We start from the raw sequence: 21,748 nt of genomic DNA on the forward strand, positions 1-21,748 counted from the left end.
TATAAACAAAAACGATAAAATAATAAACAAAGAATTTTATTTCAATACTTACATACAAATTGACTGGTTGATGCCCTTCAACAAATTGTGTATTGGAAAAAAACATAATCTTAGTTTTATAAGCAAAATTTTGTTTTTATTAAAGAGTACTTCAGTAAATGAGTCTAGACATTGACTGGCTTAAAAACATTCCTTCTTTTTCATATGTGTTAGCTTGTTATAGGATGTTTGACGTCCCTCTAACCAGAATCTCACGGTTTCCCAGTTTTGGTTTCCCATGAACCAGAATTTCACTATTTTGCAATTGTGCTCCTAACGAGGAATCGTATTATTGTGACATTAGCTGACCCCAAGTTTAGATTAAAGGGAGATGCATCAAGATTTATTTGATGTATGCTCTAATTTATGGGGCATATATTCGGTATATAATTATGGTTTTTGCTAAATTTTCGCTATTTAAACATCGGGTTGCGAAGTAACAATTTTCAAACCCATAGATTGTAAGAGAATCAAAATGTTTAAAATCACAGGCAATTTATTGACATAATTTAATTCTAGAATGATTATAATCCTACACCTCACATTAATATCACACACTTGAAGACAATTCAGGTTTACACTATGAATACCTATTTTCAATTAATTGATTAAACTTATCTTTCCATTTGATTCTAGGTATATCAAAATATCAAAGCATAGTAGTCATGGAACTTATATATCATCAATTGGAAACACTCTGGTTTTAAAATGTTCTGCACGTCACTACTGTTCTATTCAAATAAGTTTGTCATGCCGATAATCACAGCTGGCACAGTTTTGTCAAAATTTATCCTTAAGTTTGTAATTTTTGGTTTATGTTTATGCCCTAATTTTGATCGTGTCCTCCGATTGTTTCTCGTTTTGATTAGGATAATTAGTGTTTACTCTTCGTTTATTCTTAAACTCTTCACTAGGTTTGTTAAACTTCCAATGTTTCTTATAAATTTGTTAGATTTTTTTTCAGTTATTGTCTTCGAAAGATTCGTTTTAGAAAGATATCAAAACCTTACTCGTATACGTCGTTTCATTGGTTACACTACTATAATTTATATCATTTAATTACTGGGAATATTTAATTAATTAATTACAAATTAATTTATTGATTACAAATTATAATTGTAATTTAGATCCCTTATTTTGTCTTTCACCGCCACTTTCAAGAGTTGGCAATTAAGCTAGTGGTTTATTTCTGATAAATTTGGCACACTTAGTTTCTTTTGGAGACCAAGGGTTCAGCTCACGGTTTTGGAGGGTGAATTTGGGAATTTAATTTCTAAGGTTTGGATTACTCTAGGCTCTTTTCTACGGCATTTTTTTGGTAGTAGCTGTTATTTATAAAAGCAGGTTAATTAGCTAAGGAGTGTTGGCGTGAGGATCTTCTGGGGACTGATATCTTTGACTATGTTGAACAAAATGGCTGTCTCAAAATTTTAATCGGGTGACTGGGAAAAAATGAGCGTGGGAGGGGGGATAGATGGCCTCCAATCTTGTTGATCACTTAAAAAGGGCAATAGAACTTTTGATTTTCGATCAATCGAGCTCTCTCCATCTTCCATGATCACTGGTTCGATATGATCACCTCTGAAAAAAAAATCAAATAAACAAATAAATCTGTTATCTTTCTTCTGGCAAAAAATGTAAAACTCCACATTTTTGTACATAGAAGCTTGGAACCTCTACAGTAGGGCTCCATGATATGCTGAATCTGATGGAGAGATGTTTTGGGGGTGCTTTCCCCCTTGTTCACAATTTGTGCAAATTTTCTTAGACTCATAGCTTTAGATGGGCTCCATTAAATTAGAGGAATTTTTACATATTTTGAAAAGGCTTATCATCAGAATTCGACATACAGGACATCAGGGACAAGGGATGATAAATGGTGGGTTGTCTTACAACCCATTCATTTATTCCATTCAAATAACTGATCAAAAAATTAACTTCAAATAATCAAATCAACCATGCTTCACCTTAAATTGACTGCCAGTCGGTGAATATTGACAATAAAACATATTGACAATATTCATATTGCAATCCATATTGCAATAAAAGTCAATATTTCATATTGGCAATAATTTGGCAATACAAAAGGCAATAAAATAATACATAGAACAAATAGAACAGAAAATGTTGAAAACTTCTTTGACTTCTTCTTGGTATCTGAATAAATTTTGTTCAGGTTATATTATAATCATAAATTATATTCATCTGAGTCACTAGTATATCCGTCAGTTGGTTCGACAGGGGCATATACTACTATAACTGATACCCTGAACATTTTAGTCTTAAAATTAGTATTATATTATTAATATCTTCCCAGCCTAAACAAAACTTGTCTATCAGTTAAACGATCCATACCCTTACCGTAAGCATAATTTTTAAGGGTATTTTCACCGTCAACTTGAATAGCAATTTGACAGCACACCAGGATAATACGCACAAACTTAGTTTGTGCATATTTGGATCTCTCATTGTCAACTCCAAACATGAAGTAAGGGTTGAGATCCCCACGTGTTTCAGACCAGGCGGTCGCCAGCGCTTCAAGCATTGTTTGATATTCGGCTCCCCACAAGTTCCTCATAATTTCAAAAGGGAATTTGTCCTCTTAAGTAGATATTACCCTCTTTACTTTTGTGTACCCTGTCATCCCAGTAAATAAACACTGGGATATCATGTTCCTGAGACCTTGGAAATTAATAGGTAATTTCAAAATTATATTTTCTAAACCCTCCAAAAAAAACTGGTAATCCCCTCGATAAAAACCACCTGCCACTGCATTGTGTATGATCTTAGACACAGATCCTGATGTAGGAGGTACCAGATTGTTTGTTTCCTTACCTACCCCAGCCCCCATTAGCTTTTTGTATCGGTTAATACTGTCTGATCCGTTAAAAGCAACAGAAAAGTATACCCATGATAAAGCAATGGGTACCCAAGACACGTACTTGCTGGACAGACAGTTTTCCAAATACAAAGTGAATAAACATACTAATTTAGATACATTGGTTAAATCATGAATCCAATTGTCACTTCCTACTTTGAGAACAACATCCCATTTGGTAACTTCCTATCTGAGGTCGCAGGTATCTTTGTCTCTATGTCGTCAATAAGAGACGTGATCTGACGGAGAAAAGGCGAGTTTTTATCAAAATAACTATTAAATCTCGCTTCAAATTCAGCAGCTGTTTCATAAACGACTGTTGAATCATCGTAGTATGCGTTTCGGCTAAACTCTTTAAAATACCTTACTCCGAGAACGTCATTGGAAATTTGGCTACCTTGTCTTTGTAGCATCGTTTCGTCTATGTAAATCATGACACCCCAACCAGCTCTCATTGAATCATCATCCAAGAGCTCAGCATTATTAGTCAGGTTTATATCATAATACGTACTAAAACGGTGCTTAAAGCCATGAGCAATGCAAACAATCTTACTGACAGTTGATTCAAATATACTTTGAATGGCCGTAGCTGAAAAGAAGGAGCAATCGTCAAATCTATTATTATCATCAGACATTTTAACTTTACTTTTGTTGTTGTTATAAAAAACTTTGTTTTTGCATATTTGGATCTCTCATTGTCAACTCCAAACATGAAGTAAGGGTTGAGATCCCCACGTGTTTCAGACCAGGCGGTTGCCAGCGCTTCAAGCATTGTTTGATATTCGGCTCCCCACAAGTTCTTCATAATTTCAAAAGGGAATTTGTCCTCATAAGTATATATGACCCTCTTTACTGTTGTGTACCCTGTCATCCCAGTAAATAAACACTGGGATATCATGTTCCTGAGACCTTAGAAATTAATAGATAATCTCAAAATCATATTTTCTATACCCTCCAAAAGAAACTGGTAATCCCTTAGATAAAAACCACCTGCCACTGCATTGTGTATGATCTTAAACACAGATCCTGATGTAGGAGGTACCAGATTGTTTGTTTCCTTACCTACCCCAGCCCCCATTAGCTTTTTGTATCGGTTAATACTGTCTGATCCGTTAAAAGCAACAGAAAAGTATACCCATGATAAAGCAATGGGCACCCAGGACACGTGCTTGCTGGACAGACAGTTTTCCAAATACAAAGTGAATAAACATACTAATTTAGATACATTGGTTAAATCATGAATCCAATTGTTACTTCCTACTTTGACAAAAACATCCCCATTTGGCAACTTCCTATCTGAGGTCGCAGGTATCTTTGTCTCTATGTCGTCAATAAGAGACGTGTTCTGAAGGAGAAAAGGCGAGTTTTTATCAAAATAACTATTAAATCTCGCTTCAAATTCAGCAGCTGTTTCATAAACGACTGTTGAATCATCGTAGTATGCGTTTCGGCTTAACTCTTTAAAATAACTTACTTCGAGAACGTCATTGGAAATTTGTATACCTTGTCTTTGTAGCATCGTTTCGTCTATATAAATCATGACATCCCATCCTTCTTGTCTGAGTAAACAAATTCTATGTCACCTAATTTCATGCTTCCTACCCATGGGATATGGTTTTCTGAATCCCCTAATAAATCCAGTTCAAACCGTTTGAATTCGTCAGTTAAAATGTCGATACGATAGTCTTTTTTTAAATTCATAACATTCCAAGTTTCAATTTTCATGCTCTATAAAATCTTATTTGTTAATTATGGGCAGTGACCTCGAAGAATGGTATTACGCTTTTGCAATATGACTGGTATAACAAGGATTGTTATGTTGCATTGTCCTGTTGCAGTAGTTCAGATCGATAACTGAGGTCAATTTTCTCTCTATTGTAGGAGTATGATAGAGTTCCTATCATCTTTTTTGGTACAGTGAATAACCATAGGTCGTTTCGTTTTATGACTTTATTCAAAATTTATTTAAAAAAAAGACAATACTATAAACTTTCATTAATCTGCTAAAAAAAAGGCCACAATATCCTGTAAGCATAGCTGACAGCAATCCAGTTCTACGGTCCATTACTATCCTTTTTTTTTTATTTTGCACTTATCATCAAAAAATAAATGAATAAGATAAATAAACAAAAAAAACATAACAAAACACAAGAAAGAAAACAACAAAAAACTGATGGTAATATTAACAAAATTGGGGAGTAAAATCTCTAGGTTACTTAGTTGACTATTATAGGTTCTATCCATTCGAGGTGTTGCACTACATTCTCGTAAATGCTAGGTTAATTAGGCACTCTGCAATCAAAATCAGTACTCACCAACCCACAAGATAGGTTTTTTCAAATATCAAGGTGATTATAGGACCTCTGGTACAAGAGTCTTTTCCTCCAGCCTTGTAACCTGCATAAAGTTCGGCATCCTTAAGTTTTGGTCTTATTTGAGCTGCTGTAAACCAATCACGGCATACCCTGTTTTCTATGATTTGCACCTCTACTCTTAGAATTTTTGTATATGTATCAGATTCTCTCATACTCCAACCGTTTACTGTGGCCGTAAAATCCACCGTCTCCAATTTTCTTCAGGGCAGGCAAATTGGATCAATACCAACTTTATAATTAATAATTTCTGTCAGCCGGATAAGCACTATGTCCGATTCTCTACGTCCCTCCACCCCGTCAGTGGCAAAATCTTCTCTGGTATATTATTGGTAATTTTCCATTTCATATTCTCCAATCTAATTCGGAGGAATTTCAATTTTATACATTTAAGACAATGGGTGGCTTCTACGATCCATCTTTTGTTTGTAATCGTGCCTCCATATTTGTAATGAGTTCCCACGCTGCATGTATCGGAACACCTCGTCCTTGGGTTTAAACATTTACATTTACATCCAATATATACGGTCTGAAGCTGCCAGGGTATATGTTCCAATGACTTATTCCGGCCAAATATTCTGTAAGTTTCCCTCCAATGTTTTTGGCCACAGTCATAGACAGTCTTGATTGTCTTATAATGGGGCTTGAATCCACTGAAACCTCCAGATTCATTTGTTATGAAGTTTAGGGGAACAACATTGTCAGTTGATTTAAGCACAATTTTATAGGGGGGAACTGTAGTCCTGTATGTCACATATCCCCCTTCCCACTGTAGAATGATGGCATCATCATTCAGACTAATCTTCTTTAAATTTATTATTTCCTAAAAATTCTTTATTGTTTATTGAAGGTCATTTTTATAATTCCTTCACCACGAAATGATTTAACTACATCTATAGTATTACATTTTGTTTCTTTTATTTTTGTTCTTCCCCTAGAATTTTTAGAATTATGCTCCTACACCTCACATTAATATAAAGCACTTGAACAAAACATGGGTGTACACTATGAATCCATAGTTTCAATTTTTTGAATCGTAATTAATTTTACTTTATTATAATTTAACTGTGATTTCCAATTCATCCAAGGTCTTCGAAAACTTTACAGCGTCACAACTGGATTAAAATCACATCATAGTAAAATCACTGCTGGCACATTTGTCGTAATTCGTCACTAAGTTAATTTTTCAAGTCACTTTTGACATATTCTTTTACTTTTATCACGAAGTTTATGATGTTTTTTCTTTCTTACTGATGCCATAATTCTTCTTTTCTTACTTATGCCATAATTTCCATTTCTCCGCCCACTTCATGAGGGTTTCTACAGCCGATGCAGCTTCATCCGCGTTGATGTTTTGCATATTCTTGAAATATTGAAACTACAACCGATTTGACATCATTGGCCATTTAAAAATCTCTGCATACATAAATATGACCGCCATGACTATCTAACAATTCATAAATACGACGGGCGTTGGCATCCATCATCATCTTATGTTTTACAGATTCTTTCTCAACTACGGCTTCTCGGAAGTAGGCAGTTGAAACAAGCTCAATGGTACCTATATTATGGTATCTCCACTTCTCTGTAAATATCAAGCTCTTGGGTATACCTCCATAGAAAATAGCTGCGCCCAGATGTTGTTCAACTTTCATCAGTTATGCCCTATGCATCCAGAAAGACCTGAATTGAGTGATGCTTGTACCCGATCCTACCATTATAATTGGTACAGTTGTATTTTCCATTATAATTGGTACAGTGGATTTTCTGGTAAATGAATTCGGGGCTCACTCCTGAAGGCGTTTACGGTGGTTCAAATTGTTGCTTGGTTTAGGTACATTGAACAGAGACCATTTCGAGATGAGCCATCCTCAGTAATAAACCTGACAGCCTATAAGATAAACCTGACCAACTATAAGATCCACACAGGTTGGTGAGCTCTGCAAACAGATACAGAATAAAAGCGTGGCTCCATTAAGGGGAGATTATAGACGAGAGCTTCAGCAGGGATGCTCAGTGATGAAAACTCTTCAAGGAATCTCATTATGGTTGGCCATTATAATATATAATAATAATATTTATTTCTAACCCACTTACATCAAAAAGATAAATAGTGGAGTAAAAACTTGAAGAACAACGGAAAACAAATAACAAATAAAAAAACAAATAACAAAAAAACGAGAGTCAACAATAGACATTAATCATACAAACGGATCAGACCGTGGTGAGGCGACAAACGCCGATACGCCGTTTCTGAGAGCTTTTTTGTAGATCAGTCAGCTTCTCAGTAATGTTCGGAAGATGGAACTTTTTGATTATCTTTCGATTCTTATACCACAGAGGAAGATAGAGAAGAAATTTACAGAAACGGAAATAAGAGGATCGAATATCGCTAATGTCTTTTTTCTTAAATATAGGGTAAAGCCCAGAAAGGTAAAGAAAAGAATGATCGGAAAAAGTAGAATAAAGCTTACCAAGGGCAATACGATTGTATTTCCCTCGATTGGCTACAATTTTAGAGTAACCAATCTGGATTTTCACTCTAGCATCCCAGACAGCACGCTCCCGAAGAGTTTTAAGATTTTTTGTAAGTGTAATACCCAACCACCGGATCGAATCTACATGTGGGATAGAAAAATTTTGAAAAATTAGAGGCCTAGGAGAAGAGGGAACATTGAAAGAAAGATACTCACATTTATCAACATTAAGCGAAAGACCGATTTTAGTAAAAGAAGAAGAAACTTTATGAACCATCTGCGATAGACTGAGTTTAGACCGGCTAATTAGAAGAATGTCATCAGCATAAGCAAGGTAAGAAATATCACTCAAACCAACAAAACACATAGAAGAAATATTCTCAAGAATACCAGAGATACAAAATTTGAAAATACTAGGAGATAACACTCCACCCTGCCGTACGCCCCGACGAACAAGAACATTAGAAGATGAAAGGGCACCATTAGTTTTAATTCGAAGATAAGAATTACTATACCAAAACTTTAGAAGAAAAATAACTGAAAGGTTAATACCGTGACTATAAAGAGAGTAAAGAGCCTGACAATGTACAACACTATCAAAAGCCTTAGAAAGATCAAGAGCACAAATATGAAGACCATACCCTTTAGCCGAAGCATCTTTAAGAAGGAAAGCAAGAGCACGGTGAGCGTGCTGGCACCCGATGCCAGACCGAAAACCAAACTGATTCTCCCCGAAATTAGCATTCATACTTATGAAAGGAAGTAGGATGTGTTCAAGGATTTTACTAAAATTACAAGCAACCGTGATAGGCCTGTAAGAAGAACAATCCAAAGGAGTCTTACCTCGTTTAAGTACAGAAGTGACAGTTCCACACAAAAAGCTGTCAGGAACAAGGGAACAACAAAGGCACATTTGGAAAAACTACTGTAAATGGAAAAACAAAGACGGGCAATTTATTTTTAGATGACAAGCACTGATACCGTCAATATCAAGAGAACTTGATTTCAATTTCTTAACAGATGCAATTACAGCGTCAACTGAAACGGGAATAACTTGTGCCTGAGTCAGGGAAGGCGGGAGAACCGAATCAAGCAGTTTCGAATAAAGCGCGTGCACTGCATAATTCAATTTGGAAAATATAACTGGATAGTGGTCAGACCATGCAGAAGGCGTAATGGGGCAATTAGGATTTGCCGAGTTATTTAAATTAGCTGAATCAATCACTTTGTCCCATTCTTTCTTATTGGTAGGATATTCTAACCCTTTGTAACGGCTCGATCGCAGACATTTCTTAAACTCACGCTTAGTTTTTTGTTTTATTTCAAACACATTCCCAGCTAATGGTCGACCGTTAGCAACCCATATACGCAGCCACAATTTGGCTTTATTTTTCACACTTTTCAGCTCAGGGTCACACGACCAGATTGGTTTCCTTGTACTTTTCCTCACTCGCTGTTGAGGGACAGCAACCTCCTCGGCGCGTTTTAAACCACACGATTTGGTTGTAATAATGATTCAGATCGTAATTACTTTTAGTAGGACTAACACTCAGCTGGAGTAGATGAAAAGGTACACGTAAAGAACCAAGGAGAATGGCCAGGGTTGAAATATATAATGGCATATTAACATTTTTCCAATTACTCCGCACAAACCATTTAGAGGCAGGAGCACAAGCCTGGTCAGTACTATCTTTTCTAATCGAAAAGCATAGCGATAAAGGAAGGTGATCAATATCTTGCTCATCTTCGTGGACATGCACTGTTGAAGATGTAATGAACGGGGAACAAATCACGCGATCAATATCCGATAAGCTGCCGGAATTATGCACATACGAGAAGGGTAGATCCTTCGCAATTATTCTGTAATCAGGGTGACAATCAAGTAGGTTCACAGTACGAGCAGAATCACGTTTTACATCAGTGTTCATATCTCCAATAATAATAAATTCGTACCCATTTTTGCTTATACTTTGAAGGAGAGTTTTCAAACTAGAGCATGCTTTGGAGAATTTATTAAGCGATGTCATATTCTTCCCATCGTGAGGCAGGTAAGTGTTTATCAATACGGTTTTACCAAGTCTTATAGCCAATAAATGTTCATCAGAGAAATAGCATGACGGGGACAGAAAGCTGAGCTTTTGTTTTATAATACATGCTAAACCCCCTGAAGGCCTTCCAAAAGTAGATTTAGCATTTGTTGTGAAAACAAAGTGGGCGGAACTGCGGCGCAGGAAATTAACACTCGTTGCGGTCAAAAGATGTTCCTGAAAGCATACAATGTCAAACTTACTGTACAGTTCATCAATGGTCAGGTCCTTGTTTTTTGTCCCATTAATATTGAAGGACACGAGTGATACTGATTCAGACATTAGTTTGTTTTCGGTAACTTGCGACTGACAATTGCTTTCAATTTAGGGCAAGTGAGGCTAAACGAAACATGATCACCTCCACAGTTTGCGCACTTAGGTGACAAATTGCAAGGCGAGTCTCTATCTGAAACATGAGGACCGGCACATCGCGCACATTTTGGTGTAACACTGGGACAAGACGACTGGAGATGGTCAGGGGATCGGCAATTGTTACAGCACCGGGGAATCGCTTTGAACTCATAAACACTTAGGATTTCGTATCCAACTTTGAGACCATATCTAAATGCTTCGACTCTTGATGTTGCATCAGAGAATTCAAGTTTTACTGCAAGCGATTTCCCTAGCCTAGAGGCACCAGAAACACCAGGGCACGATATCAGGTGGGACAGTTCAAAATCATGCGGCATTCCCTTCAGGAGTCCGTAAAACTTCTTGGTTAGAACTTTCGCAGAAGAGCCAGTAAACGCACTAGTCACCGATAAGCGGAAATCTTCAGCAACTGACTTATCTATATTGATAAACAGTTTGTCACGAACAGGGCGAATGCTAGTGATTGATTCGTGTCCATCGATCTGATCTATCAGATCTTTTCGTTTAATTGGGTCCGAAAGGGTAGATGGAAGGTTCGACACAACAATAGTAGCATGCGAGTCGGGAATTGCAGGTTTCGGCAGTTGCGGGTAATTCAGTTCATAAGCATCCAGCTTGGTGGCAACAACCTTGAGTAGTTGTTCCACGCGATTCACCTTTGTTGACAGCCTAGAATACGCAACTGCGGGCAAAACCGGGACCTCGGTTGGAGACTTGATCACATAAATCGGAGTTGATACCTCCTCAGAGTCCAGTTTCTTAATAAAATCAAGAATATCTTTCACATTGTTCGCAGAAGCTTTCGCACCGATGCGCCGGGGGCAATTATCATTTGGCGCAACCTTCGCCCAAAATTCGCTTTTCGCATCAGCAATAACACCGCATTCAAAAAAGTCTATTGCGTGTTGAATAATAGTAGCTTCTTCAATACCTTCTTCCCAGTTGTTTTGCAAAAAGTTCATTACCGGGCAATGCACATACTCTCTGTTATCCATTATCCTTTACTGGGAAAAACCAGTCAAACTGGTCAAAGAGCACTACTGATTCATACTTATGCGTCACTATAATCCCTATTGCGAAATTTTGATTTTCTTCACAAAAAACTTACTGGATTAATAATGTCCATGCAATATCCAATTTAGATGTTGACACTTTGAACTCTGAATTGATACTCTTTTTTTTTTTTTTTTTTTTTTTTTTTTTTTCACACTCCAACATCTGTTTATTCCCATATTTTCATTGTCTATATTTCCTATTGTATTTTGTATTAAAAAAAGAAAACAAAAGAAAATGTTTGACTGCTATCCTGTTGTAACGTTAGGGAATGTTTGATTAGTCTCTGTCCTATACACTACAAAATAAAAAACATCATTGTTGCACTGTCCCCATTACTATCTCTACGACTCTTGCCCCATCTTCTCTAGTAAATAAAAACTCGCGGTCGCGCTGTAGCATTATCGTCTCATCAGCCGTGACTGTCCTTGATCCCCCGTCCTTAATTTCAATGCGGGAAGTTCCGTCAAGCTGCCAGAGCAAAGTATGACCAGCTTCATTGAGAATCATACTCTGGCCAGGGCCGTATAACTTAACTTCACTTCCGCAATCATGTGAACCGCAGACTTCACTTTTGCAAGCATGTGAACCGCAGAAAAAAAGCCATCTTTCTTAATTATTTGTTGATTACGCTCGAACTCCTCTTCTACTAATGACTTAATGAGCCGAAAATTTTTTTTGTCAAACCAGATGTTACCGGCTTCAATGAGTTCGTCTGGTTGGGTGATGTCCCTGCATCTACATTCCCGGCAATGGTCCTTATTTTCCCTGCTTTTCACAGGTTTATTCATTCTGTAAGTAGGTGGTTTCCAATCTTCAGGTATTATTTCATATCCTGGTCCACCAGCAGGTTCATGACTGAGATAATTTAGTGGGTTGTGAAGGACATATGAGTTGAACTCCCATTCTATTGTCTGATATCCCAATTTATCTTGAAATGCACGGTCAAAAATACATTGGTTGATAAAATTTGCCTCATCTTTATTGGAATGCTTCCACTGCTCATACCTCCCAACATCCAAAAACTTGTCGAACCATTCAAAGACTGTAGCGAGAGGTAGATTTTCATAAGAAACCCATTCTTTTCTTGGCCCAGCAATAGTCAACATTTACTTCTGTATCATCAAGCGGTGAGTCTATTCTAGACAGGGGACAGGATTTAGCTTATGAATAACCTTCGAAACCATTTCATCTACATTTTCTGAAAGTACCCCAGGATGAGCACCAGGCTCGAACGAGACAGGGTTATTCAAGCACACAACTTTACAAGATAATCTAATTTGAGACGGACATGGACCAGCGTCTCTGCTACCCGCAATCAATTCATTATATGTCACCTTAAGAGGTAGAACTTCTTTCCCTGGAGATTTGGAAAAATACTCTAATGAGGTCCCACAGAAGCATCTGCTGAAACCAATTTGATACTTGATTGAACAGGCTCTTGGAAAGATTCTGGGCTAATAGTAACCACAACTTTTGTCGGTAGCTTTATGTGGAATGCTTCATAAGTAGCCTGAAAGGTGTCATTTGCCCACTTTTGAAATGTCTTCTTGTCCACTCATTTGATCTCCATATTCCAAGCTATAAATACGCTTAGCACCCAACTGTTACGGGGGGGGGGGGGGTTTCTTATGAAGTTTGTTCGATTCTTATATTTTACTGATGCTTATAAAGTTTACTTGATTTCTTATATAGTTTACGTTGTTTGTGGTATGGGAGCTTTATAGTTAATGGATATAGATTGGGAGGGTTCTGTTGACCAGTCTCTATAACCTTGGAGACGAATTCATTATCATGACGTTTAGGTTTGCCGAGATGGGCAGATTCCCTTGGGAACGTACCAGTAGACAATAGGAACTGTACCTGTACCTTGGCTCAAAGACAAACACAATTATCGACAATAATTTTATTTTCTTACTTCATATACAACTTCAGGTAAAACGGCTCCAAAAAATGATAGTAGTATAAAGTGCATCAAAGAGTGACTAGCAAAAAACTGAATTACACACCTAACTTTTAGTTCACCTTATATATCCCGAATCAATCCGGATTTCTAAATTAAGCACAGGGTAGACTGACCTCAGAAGAGTTGCAACATAACTCTTTTTTTTGACTATACAACTTATGGCTTAACCTCCTTGCAAAGATTTATTATAACGAGGGTTTTCACCTTCAGTTTGTTGACCAGACCAGATGTAGAAATCTGGTTTCTAATTGGCTTTATTCAAAAGTTTGAATCTAATTTTGGTAGTCAAAAAAGTATCATTTTTTGCTTGAAGGAAGATTTGTACCAAAGGTAAAAAGTATCATTTTTTGCTTTTTATAAAACTTGTACTAAAAAAGCACAAATCCTATGAGATAATTAACTTTTACTTTAAAATCTTTATATGTATAAGAGATTCTTATTTTAAAACTTTCTAAAATAAATGAATGAGAGATTTGGTTTTGAGTTCTGAAAGGGGGAGGGGGTTTGCTGGTCCATATGTTACATATCCCCTATCAAGCTGTAGATTGACGCCCTCGTCAATCAGAACATTCCCTGTCCTTAAGTTTTATTTTTCTTACAGTTTCTTATTGTCAAAATATTTTATTTTAATTCTTTCACCAGAGAAATGATTATTTAAAGGAAACGTATATATTCCTACACTTTTAATTAACCTACACCTTACACTTGAATTACATTAATACATCACTTGACATTAATAAGGTTTATACTTGAATACCTGGTTTCACAAAAAAAAATTTTGTATTTATTTAGTTTTCAATTGATTCCAGGTATTCTTACAATAAAGTTAAAAATATACAACGTTACATAAAAAGTATTTCCACTTGCACTTTTATTAAGTTCCAACTACTCACTACTTGGCACTTTTTAATTGTTCACCATTTACTATTTTTGGAATATTATACACCAATCACAATTCTCGTGTCCTTGCCCTATCCACTGATTGAATTAATATAATGTCATTTCTTTAGTTTATCACCCTTAAGTTTTTTTTTGTTTCTTGAAAATTTAGCATCCGTACAGTCTGTCTTTCTATTACGCTTTTTCAAAATGGGAAGTGCAGGACTAGGAATACCTATCCCCTAGGAGTTTAAGTACAAAAGTACACCTGGTACTACGGTTCTTCCATTCCTTTCCCGCTCCCTTCTGCATTTTAAGCGTTATTGGACTGAGGTAGTATTTAAAACCTTACTTTATGGTTGATTCCAAAGTTTATAAGATTAGAATTTTCTGATTTAAATCTTCATTTGGGTCTGATGTTGTTGATATCGGGTCTTCATGTTGTGTTTCGTTACCATTTATGGTGCCTTCGCGGATATGCTGTGGTTGTATTTTTGCTGGATGTTACGCCTTCTCTATCTTACGATGTCCCATCAGAAGATGAAAATGATTGCAGTATGGTAGATGGCGTTCTCTGAGGTATTATGTGGGTGATAGCTTTCTGGTTGAATCATGTGTTTTCGGGCATTCTTTGGCGGTTGACGAATCATGATAGGTGTTTTCCAGTTTTCGACCATTATGTAATGTCGGTCAATTGCCAATTTCTGTAATGAAAAAATTTCCAGGCAGAATCATATGGTTATTAAATAGAATAGTAACAACATTATATAATTGTAAAAACGATGGTTATGATTACCATTGATTATTGTGACATTTATATGATAGGCATATGATTATGTGATTAAACAAGTAACACTGTTTAAAGGCGTTGATTAAGCACAAGATTAATTTGGAGGTTTTTTTTTTTTTTTTTTTTTTTTTTTTTTTTTTATATATATTTCTAATTCTTTATACTCCCAACGCAAGACTTTGTAGAAAAGAAACGTCTATTTCTAGCGTCATAGCCTTTCTATTGCCATGCGTTAGGAATATTTAGTTTAGTAACACAATATCGAAAATTACAAGAGACAACCTCCATTCTCTTGTTTATATTAAGAAGGGACAAGTGATTAAACTTGTCAGAGGTCTAGATCTTACATAAAAATTTTCTGCCAAATATTTATATTACTGATGTAATTCCGCCAAAAAGTAATACAATTAAATCGTATCTTAGCCTTCTCGCTGTAATACACCAACAATATTTATTAAAGTAGGGACTGGCTATATGAATATATGGGAAAAGACCTCGATTTTCCCATACTGTTATAACATCCCTTTATTATGGCTTAATATCATCCGGGGCTGTAGGGTTTAGTTGATGCATTTCCTGAGCATCAATCGCATCGTTTTTTATCGTTTTTCGTCTCAAGAGTTTTCCATAATTTATTGTGAGTAGCGCTCTTATTGTTAGAGATATAAGAAATACCAAAAATATGGTTATTATTATATTGTACCAAGAATTTGGTGAGAATAATCCATATTGACTTTCTACGTACTTAAGTCTTTGGTCTTCTGTCGTGAACAACGGTATTTGTAGGTGAATATTTCTCTTTCTGTGCTTCCTACTAAAACATCACATGAGTTTGGAATATCTTGCTGTTGCGATTCCTTTAGGAAAAGATCTAATATGCAAGATCCGATTTTTACATTATATATAGGTAGCGTTAGTTGGCAGATTAAATTTTTAAAAGAGACGCATTCTTTTCAATCCTGTGAATTGGCTAGTGCATATTTTCTTCTGTCTTGATCAATTAGCATATATTTTGCTTCAGGCGTATTGCTCATGAATCAATATTGTTATCAACCTATTCCTAGGAAAGTAATTTCAGTGATTAGTATAAATAAGATCCGTAGTTTGTGCCAAACCTTTATTAATCTCATATATATAGCCTTGTTGGTTACAGGGCGGTAGGCAAAATTTTCAGATGCATAGTTGCACCTGGCCTAAGGCTTAAGTTACTAATTTCTTATGGAGTAGAAATTTATTGCCCTATTTTGTTACCAAAATTTTTGATTTATGGTTTAAATTTGAATTTAGTTTAAATCCAACTACAGATGGCTTAATATAGTCTGAAGCTTAAAACGAGGGTTTGTTATTACATAACAAGATTATAAGGCCTAGTAACTTTATCTCAAAGATCACAGCTTTCTTGGTATGCACTTTGGGAAATAAATAGCACTATTGGCTGAGGGTGTCATATTGAGGTTTAATGTTACCTCCGATAAGTTATCGTTCTTTTGTATTTTTAACTCCTTCCAGCTCAAAATTGAGTAGCCTAATTGGTAAAAATTTAACCACTAATTTAAATTTGGTCGAGTTTTAGCCTAGTTTCAATGATAAAGTCGTAGGTTATTAGTTTCTTTATATATATGGTCTTATTGTCTCATAATTGAGAAGTGATTGTATCTAAATCATTTAAGAAGAGTTAAATTATTAGAAAATATTTCAAAAAAATTTTTGTTCCCATACCACAAACAACGTAAACTATATAAGAAATCAAGTAAACTTTATAAGCATCAGTGAAATATAAGAATCGAAGAAACTTCATAAGAAACCCCCCCGGAACATTTGGCGCGGTCATAAAAAAAAAGACACTGAAGAAACTGTATATGTCTAACAACATGACTACCTGCTACCGTAGAAGTCTGTAGGTATGGAAGACTTTTATGATCGGAACGTAGTTTAAATTTTCGTCCAACCAAGTAATGTTTAAATTTTTCTAAATGGTGTATAATCGATAATAATTCAAGTTGTGTCGCAGAATAATTACTTTCTCCAGGAGTAAGAGTACGCGAAGCATATGCTATAACTTGTTCTTCCCCGTTTATTATTTGGGAGAGAATCGCCCCAATCCCCTTGGTAGAGGCATCCGTAGTAACAACGAATTGTCCTGTCTGGAAGTCGGGTAAACATAAGATAGGTTCTGAAGTCAAAGCCTTTTTTAAATGATCTAATGAATTTTGAGCTAATTTAGACCACGTTATTTTTTGGGGGTTCCCTCTAGTGAGGTCCGTGAGAGATTTTGCTACTTGTGCGTAATTTCTTATAAATTTTCGAAAGTAGCTCATTAATCCTAAGATTCCTCGTAATTGTTTAATTGTTTGAGGGGGTTTTATATTTTTAACAGATTCTATCTTCAGGGTCTGGGGAAATTTGTCCTTGTGTTACAACTACTCCTAAAAATTTTAGTTTGGTTTGAAAAAGATTTACTTTTTCAGGTCTACATTTTAAATTGCCTTCTCTAAATTTCTAAAACAATTTCGCTAGGGTCATCAGATGGTCTTCCGTATCTTTGTTCATGGCTATGACGTCATCAACAAAATGAATTATGTTATTTAGACCTCTTAATAAATGAAGGAGGGGTCTACACAATGCACTTGAACTGGTTTTTAGTCCAAATGGTACTCTTAAGTATTCATAAGAACCACATTCTGATGTTGAAAAAGCTGTTTTATAAAATATCGGCACCTTTTATTTTTACTTGATGATAACCTTGTGTCAAATCTAGGGAAGTAAATATTTTATTTTTATTTGATATTGAGTAGAATTTCGTCTATTCTAGGTAGGGGAAATTTGTCACTTACTACCTGTTTATTTAAAGCTCTATAATCTACCACTAATCTAAGATCATTATTCTTTTTCGGGACTAAAATAACGGGGGGAGAGTATGGGCTTATGCTTGGCCTTATGATTTGATTTTTTTCAAGTTCATGTATTTTGTTTATTAGCCATTCTTTATGTTTATAAGGAATTCTGTATGGTTGTTTTGCAACTGGCGGCCCCGTGGTTTGTATTGTGTGTTCATAAAATGGGATAAGTCCTATGTCGTCTTCAGATGTCGAAAAGACATCTTTATATTCCCATAATAAGTCGCATAATTTTTGTTTTAATGATACATCGGTTATGTGACTTAGTTCGAATTTTTCAAGAAATTGAGATCGTGTCAGTGAAAATTCTTTGTCAACGTGAACATTAATATTATTCACTAAGTTTTTTTCCAAATTTTTCCAATTATTAATATCGGATTCCGATACTATTTGTATCTCTACTAAACATGTACCTTTATTTAGGGTAATTAGGTCGTTTTCGTGGGTGTTCGTTACCCAAATATAACCTTCACCCTTTTCGTAATTTATAATTTGTTCTTCGCAAACTACATTTTTCGGGAGATCTTCTGAAGGCGATGCTACCCAAGTTTCATTTTTATCATTAACTGGTTCTAACATCTGTGATATTTGGACCCTCTGCATTGATTTAGGGGGAATCTTAGTTTTTCTTATTACGAATCCATAATATTTTCGTTATGACTCTTTTATTGAGTTTAGGACATTATCTTCTGGGTTTTTTCTGGGAGTTTCTATATTCGCTAGTTTTTTCCATAAATATGAAATTTCTTGAATTTGTTTTTCTCTATACTCTTTCATGTGGCCTATGTTTTCCCTTACCTTGTTTGCTTGTATGCTATTTATTTCTGATTTGGTTTTTGTTGGATATATAAACTTTGAATTTGCTACATCTAATAATATTTTATTGGCTTTTAAAAAGTTAGCGCCTATTATCGCTTCGTAAGGAAAGTTTTTACAAACTATAAATCGAGTATAGAAATTTCTGTCATCTTTGCGCAAGGTTAGGTACACAGTGCCTTTTACATCCAGGTCGTGTCCCGTCACACTTGATAAATTGGGACATATATTGCTCATTCGTCGTTTAATATAATTGTGTAATTTGTTAAATACGGATGTATTTATCACATTTACTGTTGCCCCTGAATCTATAAGGGCTGGGAAATAAATATTTCCTGCATTAAAATTTTCAAATACTGGTAACATGTTATTATTATTTGCACTTAAAAATGGTATAATCACTGGCAGGGACCTATATATTATTTTGCCACCAAATTTTGGTCCTATGAATTTTGGGGGCTTGAGTCGTTTCCCTGGGGTTCCCAGATTTCGGGTGTAGAGTTTTCATTAGTTCTATTCTGGTTTTCTTGATCATTAATTGAAGTTGAGATGTTATATGGGTTCCGTCGGCTGATAAAGTTACCTCTTGTATTTCTGTTCCAACCATTGTTAGGTTGGTTTGTACTTCCGCGATACCCTCCGCGATACTGATTCGTACTGCGTTGGAAATTTCGGGTTGGATAATTACCTCTTGTTAAAAAGGTGTTTCCTCGATTGCCTCTAGGGGCGTACCCATTATAGTTTGTCCCCCTGGATAAATGGTTGCTCGATCCCCTAAAATTCGGGCGATAATTATTGTTTGTAAAACAATTTCTTGCGATGTGACCTAACCGGTTACAGGTGTAGCACCTTAGTGGTTCTATATTGGCTTGTGCCCTCATTTGATTATTGGGGGGAAAGCGTACTTGTCTTGGAGGTGTGGTGGTTCGAATTTGATTTCGAAGCGATTTTGGCGATGATTCCCTAGAGAAAAATCGCGGAGAGGGATCTCTTGATTTTATAGCTGTTTTACTTTCTACCGCATTTATTGATAGTTTTTGATGCTGCAGGACTATGGAATCGATTTCCACGGCGGTCTCTATTTCCTGAACTGCCAGTTCTAAGTCGTCGATTTTTTTGGAAATTAAGAGACGATATAGTTTTGGGTTGAGTCCCTGTTTAAATGCGTTTAGTATTATTTTTTCATACAATTCCCCTTCACCTGGACCGTATCGCGCTTTTGTTGCGATTCTGATCTTATTTAAATATTCTCTTACGTTCTGGGTCTGTTCGAATGTTACTAACCCATGTTTTAGTTTGTTCAATGAACTAGTATCGATGAATCTCTTTTGAAAAGCCTGTTGCAATAACTTTATTGAGTTAATTGTTGAAGTGGTTTCAGTTCCTACGGTATTTTCAATTTGTTTTAAAAATATCAAAGCCTGTCCTTTTAGTCTTAAGAGTAGCATGTTTTTTAATGCATTTAAGTCAATTTTTGTCATTTCAACAAATTGTCCTAAATGGATGTTGAATTGATCTACATCTGTATCCCCTTCATAATCAGGTAATGATTTTGCAATTTCTACCGAAGTTGCAATAATTTGTTGCGCTTTTAATAGTTCATCTTGTTCCTGAGCCATATTTGTTATTTTAATTCAGTTTTTTTTTCTTAAAGTTGTGCCGTATATAAAATTTTTGTTTTCATTTAACATTTATTTATATTTAACTACTGAAGATTCTAATTATTTTAAGATGGGGTACACACATAAAATACATAAGTAGAAGTAAAATTACACTACACTTAAATAATGTAAAATTAAATGCACTAAAAATCAAAAAATGATTTGTGAATAATCATATCTGTCTAGGGTAGCAGGTAGTCATGTTGTTAGACATATACAGTTCCTTCAGTGTCTTTTTTTTTGATGACCGCGCCAAATGTTACGGGGGGGGGGTTTCATATGAAGTTTCTTCGATTCTTATATTTTACTGATGCTTATAAAGTTTACTTGATTTCTTATATAGTTTACGTTGTTTGTGTTATGGGAGCTTTATAGTTAATGGATATAGATTGGGAGGGTTCTGTTGACCAGTCTCTATAACTTTGGAGACGAATTCATTATCATGACGTTTAGGTTTGCCGAGATGGGCAGATTATCTTGGGAACGTACCAGTAGACAATAGGAACTGTACCTGTACCTTGGCTCAAAGACAAACACAATTATCGACAATAATTTTATTTTCTTACTTCATATACAACTTCAGGTAAAACGGCTCCAAAAAATGATAGTAGTATAAAGTGCATCAAAGAGTGACTAGCAAAAAACTGAATTACACACCTAACTTTTAGTTCACCTTATTTATCCCGAATCAATCCGGATTTCTAAATTAAGCACAGGGTAGACTGACCTCAGAAGAGTTGCAACACAACTCTTTTTTTTGACTATACAACATATGGCTTAACCTCCTTGCAAAGATTTATTATAACGAGGGTTTTCACCTTCAGTTTGTTGACCAGACCAGATGTAGAAATCTTGTTTCTAATTGGCTTTATTCAAAAGTTTGAATCTAATTTTGGTAGTCAAAAAAGTATCATTTTTTGCTTGAAGGAAGATTTGTACCAAAGGTAAAAAGTATCATTTTGCCTGTTATAAAACTTGTACTAAAAAAGCACAAATCCTATGAGATAATTAACTTTTACTTTAAAATCTTTATATGTATAAGAGATTCTTATTTTAAAACTTTCTAAAATAAATGAATGAGAGATTTGGTTTTGAGTTCTGAAAGGGGGAGGGGCTTTGCTGGTCTATATGTTACACAACGAATCCAACAGAGCATCTAATTGAGCGAAAGGTATCAAAGACGCAGTAATCCTTGTATACCGTCGATCCCAGTGCGAAAAAAGAGAATCTTACGTTAATTAGCCAATAGATTGATTTAACTCTCAACTCGAAGGGTCACCACTTCGAAATATAGACACGACTACGAGAATCAAATCTTGTGAATTTCATCTTGGCAACATCAAAATCTTTCATGCACACAACCTCGGGTTTGAAAGCTTTTAAGAATATATGAGCCAATTGTTTGGCACAACCAAAGGATTTGCCAGTTTCAGTAGCATAGAGAATCATTGCTCTTGTTCT

General features: G+C 35.6%; 1 protein-coding gene across 6 annotated transcripts in view; it reads left to right on the top strand.

Annotated features, from left to right (window-relative positions):
- LOC136034025 (uncharacterized) overlaps positions 1-21,748 on the top strand; it is a 200,837-nt gene that overhangs the window by 55,047 nt on the left and 124,042 nt on the right. For 2 of the 6 annotated variants that reach the window (XR_010619103.1, XR_010619104.1), the window contains one exon: positions 676-5,053. The exons of the other annotated variants lie outside the window; for them this stretch is intronic. The gene's annotated coding sequence lies outside the window, so the exon portion shown is untranslated. Of the gene's footprint in view, positions 1-675; positions 5,054-21,748 lie in introns of those variants that run through there. 6 annotated transcript variants of the gene reach the window in all.

Source organism: Artemia franciscana, chromosome 12, assembly GCF_032884065.1.
Source record: "Artemia franciscana chromosome 12, ASM3288406v1, whole genome shotgun sequence".
Classification (NCBI taxonomy): Eukaryota; Metazoa; Arthropoda; class Branchiopoda; order Anostraca; family Artemiidae; genus Artemia; species Artemia franciscana.